The sequence below is a fragment of the Stenella coeruleoalba genome, assembly GCF_951394435.1.
Source record: "Stenella coeruleoalba genome assembly, chromosome: 15".
NCBI classification, from domain to species: Eukaryota; Metazoa; Chordata; class Mammalia; order Artiodactyla; family Delphinidae; genus Stenella; species Stenella coeruleoalba.
Genome location: NC_137161.1, coordinates 79,681,629 through 79,692,336, shown reverse-complemented (window position 1 = coordinate 79,692,336; position 10,708 = coordinate 79,681,629).

Below are 10,708 nucleotides of genomic sequence, written 5' to 3'. Positions count from 1 at the left end.
GTTTTGGCTCTTTGTCCCTCAGAACCACCCTGAGAGCGCCGCTTCTGTGGACACAGAAGTGACCTGTGTGCCTAAGGTCCCACAGCTCACTGATGACCCATGTTGCAGCCGCATCTTCAACCCTCCTGAGCTTCGCCTCCTAACACCAGGCTGCTTCTGCTCCTCTAGGAGAGAACACTGAGCAGCAGCCAGCGCGCTCACTGAGCAAGAGCTCAGTGTGCCAGTTACTGGATAGGGGCAAGTTGTACACGTCTTGCCAGCCAGGGGGGTTGAGAGATGGGCAAGATCAGCACAGGCTCGCCAAGGCTCTTCAGAAAGAAGGGCAGCTCCTGGAAGGTGGTACCATTACACCCTTGTTCCTGTGGTGTAACGTCCCATTGTGAGTGCCTGGAATTTGACATAAGACTGGAATTTGCCCAGAGGATTTTCCACAGACAGACTTCTGGAGATAAAAATGCTGTCTGTTGCTGCATTTCCACCCAGTTTTAACAGTTCGTTGATGCAGTGTTTCTTAAACTTTTTCATCTCAGGACCTCTTTACATAACTCTTATGTAGACTGTATCAAAAACTAGAAACTGAAAGTATTTGTTTAAAAATAATGGAAACCTGTTACATGTTGCAATACCTAACAATTTCATGAAAAGTAACTGTTCTCCAAAACAAAAAATAGAGTAGCGTTATTTTACAGTTTCGCAGATCTCTTAGTAGAAGTCATCTGGACTCTCCTAGCTCCTTCTGTATTCAATCTCCTGTGACATACTTCCAGTGTGAAGTATGGGGGTGGGGGGCTTGCATTAACAGTGATAAGCAGTTGGAAAAGAATGGCCCTGAAAAGTTGAGGTTAAGAAAGCTCTCCTAATTCAGGAATTGAATGATACCCCGGGTTAGGCACTAACGATAGAGGTCCTCTTCCTCAACGCACTCTAGAACTTAAAAAATAACTGATAGTGGGAGGGAATTAAATAAAGGTGATGGGCAGGAGGGTAATTGTAAAGGAGTGAATGATCTACTTGGCTTCGGGCATCCACAGAGCGGGGTTCTGCATTCCTAGAACTTTGCAGGTGGAGTGGAGGGGATATCAAATGGGACTTAGTGGCAGGGAACCTTTCAGTGGAGCAAATAAGTTGCCTGGTGAAGCGAGTGCAGTTTCCCTCCACTCTATTTATGTGTAATGACCGCATGCACTGGCCTCTGTGCTGGTGAGCGGAACCTGCCTGTTGACTCACACTGGTTGATCTGAGTGGCTGAGAATGGCAGCTACCTCTTCCTGTGCAGTTTCCAAAGCAAACTTGGAGAATCAAGCTGGTAACACCGTTCTCCATTTCTTGGAGCTGACATTAAGTGGTCTCCAGCCTCATCAACATTAAAATGTGGTGTACCAGCTTACTAATTTAATTGGGCTGCTAGTTTGAACTTTCCAGTTCTGGTATGGGTAAATGTGGTTGGATCTGAATGGCCACAAACCCTACCTCTGATTAACCAGATACCTGTGGTCAGTGAAGAGTTGGGGCTAGAGTGGCTCGATCACACTGACGGGAGTCCTCAGTACCAGCTCATAGGATTTTTGGTATTTCATCTTCATAACTTAATCCTTACCTGGCTTTATATTTTTAAAGTGCTGTAAAGGGGAAAAAAAGTGCAGAGGCAGTATGTTGCCCTTGAAACTTAAAATATTTACTGTCTGGACAGTAGTATGGTGACATCGGGTAACAGTAAGTCTCCCATGGTTTTCCCAGCCACCCATTTCCCTTCCTAGAGGTAACGAGTGACTGTCCTCTGTGTTTCATAACCTGCCTCAGTTTGAGATGGAAGGACTTTTGCTGCTTTTGAGCATTAAGTGACCCGTGGGTCATATAAGGTTTTGCCTTGTGGTTTTTTGTGGGTTTTTTTGGCTGCACTGCGCAGCTTGCAGGATTTTGGTTCCCCCTCCAAGGATTGAACCCAGGACTTCGGCAGTGAAAGCGTGGAGTCCTAACCACTGGACTGTGGGAGAATTCCCTGGCTTATGGTTTTTAAATGTGGATATTTGAAACCGGTGGTCCCAGTAATTGCCTCTTGCTTTAGATTTAACCCTGTTTAAAGGATAGCTAGGTGGTATCGGGGGACTTGACCCCCCCAACCTTTTTATAGTTTGAAAAATTTCAAACACAGAAGTTGAAAAGATGGTACAGGGATAAACCAAATATCCATTGCTTTGTGACATTTTATATTTGTCTTGTGGAACCTTGAAAGTAATGACATTGCACTCCCTATGTTGATATTTCTAAAAACAAGGACATTGTCTTATGAAGGCCACACTGTCATCACACCTAAGGAATTCACAATAATTCTCTAATACCAGCCCATATTCAGATCTCCCCAAATTTTGCCCAGAATGCCTTTGATAGCACTTTCTAACCCCCTCTCCTCTGATCCAATGAAATCGATTAATTGGATTTCATAATAGTTTTCTTTAGCCTCTACTCCTTCCACCTCTTTTTTATAACATTGACTTTTCCAGAGACCAGGCTACTTGGTGGTCTTAACACATTCTGGGTTTTGTATATTTGTTTCCTCCTACGTCATTTGATTTGTGTCTTATTCCTGTTGGGGTGCTCTTTTTGGTCTTGCATAAAGATTTTTCTTTGTCCCTCCATCCAGCCTTTTCATTGGTTCAGGTGGAACCGAATTTGAATTGAGTGGTGGCCGGCCCAGGGCTCTTCCACCAGAATCAGGTGGCCTTAAGCAGCGGTCAGCACCAGGGCCTGTGACCTGAGCCCAGGAGGACAAAGCTGCCTGCCTGTCACCCAGAGGAACCATCTTGTTTTCTGAGTAGTCTTTTAGGTTAGGGTGTTTTGCCTCCTCAAAATCCTCTCCTGTTTCCCTTGGATGGGAAAAGAACTAGGTAGGTGTCCACTCAGCACATGCTTTGACTCAGCAAGCCATCTCATACATGTGCTCACTTGACCTGGTGAGTCCTGGTGGCCTGCCGCTGTTTGCCCCTATGCCTGGCAGAGGCGGGAAAATAGTGCAGCCCACCACTCCGAGTTTTCAGGAAGCTGCAGTCATGTCTGAGAGGCTGCCTTCATATTGGATCTACCTTGGGAGAATGAATCTAGACTTTCAACACAGTCTTGGTGTTAACTGGTTATTCCCACCACGATGGACAAGTTACCCTACTACATACTGGCTCTCAGATAAGGGGCCAACACGAGACATCAAACCTTCCATCTCTTCATTCTCTTAGCCTCCTTAAGCCAGATTTTTAGAGCCGGGGTTTTGATGGTTGGTCAGTTCTTTAAAGCCTGACTGAAAGCTCATTTTGGATTCCCTTTGGTTTGTTATGAAAGCATTTTGCATTCCAAAAGTCCTTGCTTCCCAAAATATGGAGGTGTTACGTTATTACGGTTTATAAGTGGTTTTGCCTGCTCAGTTTGGAAACTGCTGAGTTTTCAAACAGACATTCCTTTTGGGGAGTGTGGTTCCTCAATAATGAGTACTAGGTTGGAGAGGGTAGTGGATGGACTAAGTGAAAAATATTCTCTTGACCAAAATTAGGCCTTACATTCAAATACACGTGATAGATTTGGGAAGTAATGGCTGGGTAACCCGTATAAAGGAGGAGCAGCTTGTGGCTGACTGCAAGCATTTTGGGTGAGTTCCTTTCAATGTAATTTCGCTAAATGCTGTCCAGATCCCCAAGATCAAACACTTCATTACACTGCTGGGCAAAAGCAAAAGGAGCAATACTCCCCTAATATCCTAAATGTTAAGGGTTTAAAATTTATTTAGCCCAGTGGTGATAGGGCCAAAACGAACCTAGATAACAAAACAGCCTTCATCCATTCCTCAGGGCTTCAGTACCCAAGAATGCACCAGCGACTGGTCTGGCCGCCTCTGCCCCATTTATTTGGGTTTGCCAAATGATTTGCAGGGCCCCGGAATTGGGAGGATTCAGCAGCCTTCCGGGCCCCGGCCCCCCGCGCCCCCCCCCGCAAGGGCCGGCTCCAGTGGCGCCGTCCTCTGCTGCCCCCCGCTGGGCGCCGCCCGGCTCTGCAGCAGGCCCGGGCCCCCGGGTGTCGGCTGGGTTCGGCTTCCTGCAAGCCTTCGCGTTACCCGGGTTGGGCCCAGACCCTGGGACGGCAGTAGGGCCCCCGAGCTCGGCCCGCGCACAGCTCCAACCCATTCGGGAACTCCATCCTCGGCCTTCTCTCCGGTCACCTATCCGCAAACACCTGGGCCCCAGGTGCAGGATTTCGCTGTCTGCGTGTGCCCGGGACCTCAGTTCTGCGCGGGGATGCCTGCGCGTACCCGCACCTGCGATTCCGCGTGGGTGAGCCTCACCGCTCTGCGCGCCCGCCTGACATGTCTTCGGCGCTGCCCTGTAGGCCAAGGAAATCTGACAACCCGGGATCGCTAAGGTTCCAGACCAGACCAGACTCCCGGATGTGAGCTTGGCGGGGATGCGGCCGCCTTCCAATCGCGGGCAGCGGCGAGAACCAATCACAGCTAGCCTTTCCCGCTCCTCCAATGGTCGGCCTGTTGCTAGGGCTTTGCGCCGTAATCTGCCCGGCGGTGCCCCAGCCCTCCTCCCACCGCGGGCTTTCGTAATTCCCTTCTCTCCCCCCCCCCGACCCTGTTCTCCATGTTCCACTCTTTCCTTGGTTTCCGCCCTCCGTGGGGGCCTTTGTCACCCGGAGTAACCTGGCCTGCGTTCTGTAGGGCGTTACAACGCCTTATAGGGTGTTAGCGACATCTGTGGGCCTTGTCCGTTGCCGCGGTCGGTGGAAGGAGCTGGTGTGGGAGGGCGGAGCTCAGGCTCCTGCGGGGCCCTTGACGGCGTACCTGCTCCTCAGATTCCCCGTCTGAACAACGACGCAGCCTCTAAAGTCCACTGCGGGTTCGTCATGCTTTCTTCCCTACGTATCGCTTTTTCTGGAGCCAGCCCCTGTGGGTAGGTCTACGTTATTCCCACATTGCAGAGGAAGCCGGGTCTGTCTACAGCTTGCCCGGCCCACAGACCAGTTGGAGGGGCTCAAAGGGAGATGGCGAGTGGGGTCTGTCAGGTTCCATCACCTCACACGCGGGCCCCAAGCCAGAGGGACTCTGAGGCCAGCTCCTGCCCGTCTTTGGCACTCAAGGCCCTCCACGGCCAGGCCCCAGCCCCTCTCCAGCCTCGCCTGCCGCCTGCCCCCGGTATCAGCCCGGCTCCCGTCCCTGCTGAACACCCTTCTTTCCCCCACACTCGCCGGATAGACGCTCCTAACTGGGAATTGTGTGGTGGCCGGCCGGAGCTCTCCCCCAGAATCAGATTTCAGAAATGATAGGGAGCGCAGACACCCCAATCTCTGCCCTTCTCATCTCCCAACATAGAGCTGTGTAACCTGAGGCCGAGAGGGGAGATTGGTTGCCCAAGGCACACAGTCAAACCTGGATTTAGGAATTGAAGACCAACTTCAGTGTGGTTGCTGTTTAGAAAAGTGAGATTTCCGTCACTCAGCAACGTGTGTCATTTTCCAAATGAAGGGCTCAAAGTGGTAGAAAACTTAAGAGTTTAGGATTTGAATTCTCAACCCATCCTGTCCTAGTTGTGAGGCGTAACTTCTCAAGTTCCTTCGTCCTTCAGAGGTCAGTTTGCATATCTGTAAAATGAGAATATTACAGACCACCTCATAAAGATGCCTAGAATTGACTGGACGCTTCCTGGGTGCCCCAGACACTGCTCCAAGGCTTCACTTATGGGAGCTCCTTTTTATCCTAGATGCGAGGCTGCCCAATTCATGAATAATTGACCAAAGCCAGCTAGAGCTTCAAATTTACTCAGCTGAATTTTTTTTTTTTTTTTTTTTTTTTTTTTGCGGTACGCGGGCCTCTCACTGTTGTGGCCTCTCTCGTGGAGCACAGGCTCCGGACGCGCAGGCTCAGCGGCCATGGCTCACGGGCCCAGCCGCTCCGCGGCATGTGGGATCCTCCCGGACCGGGACACGACCCCGTGTCCCCTGCATTGGCAGGCGGACTCTCAACCACTGCGCCACCAGGGAAGCCCTGAATTTTGTTTTTTAACACTCCTTTTCTTCTCATTAATACTGAATGGTCACATCTACTCTAACTCCGTTTTCTTTTCTTTCTTTTTTAAAAATTTTTAAGTCTTTTTTTTTTCTGGCTGTGCTGTGTGGCATTCAGGCTCTTAGTTCCCCAACTAGGGATTGAGCCCGTGCCTCTTGCAGTGGGAGCGCAGAGTCCTAACCACTGGACCGCCAGGGAATTCCCTAACAGTCTGTTCTTTTCTGTCTTTCTCAGAACTTTATATTCCTGATTATAAATTAAATCTCCATTATCAACTTCTCCATTGCTTCTCTCCATCCATTCTCACATCATTTAAACTCATTGTCTTTAGTCTTGAAAGGAAATCTTCTCTACACTTATTTTCTGAAGCTCAAGCCCCATTTCCTTCCCTTTTGTAACAAAACTGAAAGAATGATTACCATTTCCTCATATTTCCCTCAACCTTTTTTTCTGGCCATGCCCCACAGCATGTGGGATCTTAGTTCCCCAACCCTTGCCCTCTACAGTGGAAGCGTGCAGTCCTAACCCACTGGAGCTCTAGGGAGGCCTCAACTTTGGGAAGGTCACCAGTGATTTCACTCTCTAATAGTAAGTGCCCCAGTGGGGATTTGAACCCAGGCAGTTTGACCAGTGCCCACAAGCACAACTGTAATCCTCTGCTGCCTCTCAGTGGCATGAGGTTGCTGTGAGGATTTAATAAGCGAAGGAGTGGTTGGCGGCTAGCAGGTGCCCCGTACACGCCAGTGTGATTAGGAACAGAACACCTACGCAGCAAAGGCGCAGAGGGTGAGGCAGGTCTCCCTGGGCTCCAGGCCTTGGCGCCCAGACCCTGCAAAGGCAGACTGAGAAAGTGAGCTGGGTCCTTCACGAGGGAACTTCCAGGAGGCTTGAGGGCATTCAGCGACTGAGGCCCAGAGCAGAGAATATGACCAAAGGTATGGTAGGTGCACGGCTAGGGGGCGTCAGTGTTTTCCAAGACTCGGATTTTCTGCCCCCATTTCTGCTCTGGGCCTGGCAGGACCCAGAACCTGGGCAGAGATTCCCGAAGTTTCTGGGCTGGGTGGTGTCAGGTATCTGGGTGTCTCTGGGAGAGCACCAGGGGGCACTCACTCATTGTCCTATCTGGGCCTTGGGGTGGTGGGGGGGAGAGGAGAGGGAATGGGGAGGCCCAGCAACAGGGTGTCCTACAGGGGGTGCCTCGGGCCTTACTGTGGCCCCGCTCCATCCTCCTTACAGGTGGGGTAAGACTTCCTTTCTGGAGTCGGTACAGTCTGAGGCCTGAGTTAGCATGGCCTGCTGCCTGCTTGGTGGGGATTGGTTACTCCTCCAGAACCATTCTTCCTCCCACCCAGAGCCTTGGGGCTCCATGACCCCTGCTGAGGGATTGGCCCGTGGGACCACTCCTAGGGTTCAAGGCTTTCAGGCTGGTAAGGCCTGGAGAAGGGGGTTTTCGGGATCATCAACAGGGCCACCAAGGGCATTGTGCAAGGACAGCTCAGCCACCAGGGCCCAGAGAGAGGTAGGGGAGGGGCTCCCAAAAGGGAGGGGGGCTTGGTGAAGTGAGAAGATGCAGTGATGGATTGGGGGGTTCAGAGAAGGCGGGAGAACTCCCAGAAAGGAGGGGGTTTCAGTGTGGGAGAAGGGGCTTGGTGTTGGGAGGGATGCAGTGATGTGGGGGGTGGGACGAAGTAAGGGAGATGCAAGATCAGAGAGGGACAGGGAGACCCAGCAAGGAGGATGGAAGCTCAGAAGGGGCTGCGGCGGGGGGAGGGCTCAGGGACCACTCTGGTCATCCATTCACCTAAATTCTCAATCCCCCTGTCCTGCCACTGTCCCATTGTCTCCCCAGCCTGAAAACAGCTATCCCTAAAGGTCTTTTTTTTTGGCTGCACTTTGGGACTTGTGGGATCTTAGTTCCCCGACCAGGGATCGAACCTGGGCCCCCAGCAGTGGCAGTTTGGAGTCCTAACCACCAGACCCCCCGGTCTCCCTGCTGTTTTTGTTTGTTTGTTTTGTTTTGTTTTGTTTTTGGTAAGGGACTTTCAAAAGGACTTTCATGAACCCATCTTGATGAGGGGGGAATGACGTGGGAAGAAAAAGTTCGTCCAGACCTGCCCTGGGGTCAGAGCCAAGACTGAAGGCCTTCCTCATGTCAGGCCCTTGTTGGTCCTGCAGAAAGTTGTCTTATACCCTTGGGCATCTCTGGGACTTTGGCCTTCCTATTATTTATTTATTTATTTATTTATTTGCGGTAGGCGGGCCTCTCACTGTTGTGGCCTCTCCTGCTGTGGAGCACAGGCTCCGGACGCGCAGTCTCAGCGGCCATGGCTCACGGGCCCTGCCGCTCCGCGGCATGTGGGATCTTCCCGAACAGGGGCACGAACCCGTGTCCCCTACATCGGCAGGCGGACTCTCAACCACTGCGCCACCAGGGAAGCCCCTTCCTATTATTTTTAGGGAACCCTGGGTAGCTGCCAGTCTTGGCGATTCCCCCTTGATTTCCGGTCTGCACACAGCTGACAACACTGACAATCAAGGCAGGAGGGGCCTCAGGGGCCCCCCAGACCCCTCAGAATGGAAACTGAACCCAGAGCGGGGCTGGACCCCAGGCCATGCCTCCAAAAGGGACAGAGCTGGCACAAACCTAGAGCTGGCCTTAGCCCAGTGCTTTTTCCTGAACACAGAGCTGCTCCTGCATCCCTATCTATTCTTTTTTTATATATGTATAAATTTATTTATTTATGGCTGCGTTGGGTCTTCATTGCTGCGTGCGGGCTTTTTCTAGTTGTGGCGAGCGGGGGCTACTCTTCCTCGCGGTGCACAGGCTTCTCATTGCAGTGGCTTCTCTTTGTTGCGGAGCACGGGCTCTAGGCACATGGGCTTCAGTAGTTGTGGCTCGTGGGCTTAGTTGCTCCGCAGCATGTGGGATCTTCCTGGACCAGGGCTCGAACCCGTGTCCCCTGCATTGGCAGGCGGGTTCTTAAGCACTGCGCCACCAGGGAAGTCCCAACCCCTATTTATTCTTTAAATCTTCCTGGCAGGCTCCACCCTGTTCAGCCCGAAGTGGGGGTGAGGGTAGACTTCCTTCCGCTGAGACAGCCCCTGGACCACGAGTGCTGCATCTTGACCCAACCATTGCCACTTAGGCTGGGCAGGAAGGTGTTCCAAGCTGGTAGGCATGCAAGGCTGGAAGGAAGGGTAGGAGGGGGTTATTAAACTGCAGGGACCTCTCCTAGGGCAGGTCAGTTTTCCCCAGGGTCCCCGCATATTACCTTCTCCCCCTGGGCTGCAAGCTGGGAGCCCTGTCTGGGCACTTGACTTTCCCTTGCCCTCAGTCTGCCCTTCAGAAGAGATGGAAGTGGCCAACTGGCCAGTGAGGCTCTTCCGCCCTCCACGCTCGTACCCGAGACCATCCAGAGATTTTGCTGTTGATCTGGAGCCGTCTCTTCTTAGCCAGGCCTGGGATTCCTGGTATTTTTCATGCTTCCAGCTTTCCCTGCACAACTAGCTGTTGGCAGAGCTGTCTCATAAGAGGCCCATGAGAATATGGTTCATCCTTAGGAGGCAGAATTAGATGCATATGATGAAGTCAAAGTCACCTGGGCAGGTGGAGGAGGGAGGGGAGGATCCAGAGCCCTTGACTAAGAGGATCTTTGCCAGGGATGGAGTCATTCCCGCCTCCAGGCTCCTGTGCTCTTCAGGGCTGTTCCAGCCCTGGGCCATGGTGGATGGACAGACAGTACACACCTTGGGGTGGGGGGGGCACACATTCCCAGGGTCCACTTCCCTAGGAGAACAGCATGAGGGCAGGGCTTAGCCCCCATTTCATCAGGGTCTGAGCTGCAGGGCCCAGTGGCAGACTCTGGCTAAGACCAGCCCAGGCTCGCCCAGCTGCCTTCACCCATGCTGCATCCTCCTTCCCTGCTTTGGTCCTGAGCTGCAGCTCAGTCGCTGCTGTGCACGTCTGGACGCGGCGCTGAGTCCTGGCTGCAGGGCTGTCCCAAACCCCCAGGTCCCACTGTGTGCATGTGGGGATTGGGTGTAGTGTAGAGTTGCAGGGGGTCCGGGGTAAGGCCAGCAGATAGAACCCCCTCCAGGCTGATCTCTGCCCTGCCCTGGGCTCTGCCAGGGCACGTAGGGCTTGTGTGGCTGCCAGCCGGCCAGGGGTCTGGGGTCTCTAATGGTCAACCTCCTGGTCAACCCTGGACGGGGGCTCCAGTCCAACCCTACCCTCCTCTTCTCCCTTCGCTTGGTTGCCCCTCCCCCATCACAAAGGTGCTCTGGCCGTACCCTTTGGATCCAGCACTGGGGTCCTCCGCAGCCATTCTCTGGGCGGCTTTTATTCCCCACCCCACCCTCTCCACAGAGCAGTCTCTCTGGCAAACCCTAGGTTGATTCAGTAGCAGGGAAGATGAGGGCAGCTGGAAACAATTCACTGCCCCAGCAGCCAAGGTCTGGTGGCTGCTTGACCTTACATAGACTGAAGTCAGCAAGCCCCAGGCAGAGAGCCCAGGACTTTAGAGGTCCCCTCCTTCCCCCACCCCCAGCACCCCGACATCCGGTGTGTCACCCCACACTGCAGAGCCTGCTGCTGCCACATCTGGCGTGCGAACCCCCTTTCCCCCCTCCCTGGCAGGACCCATGGCCACTACATGTCAGCAG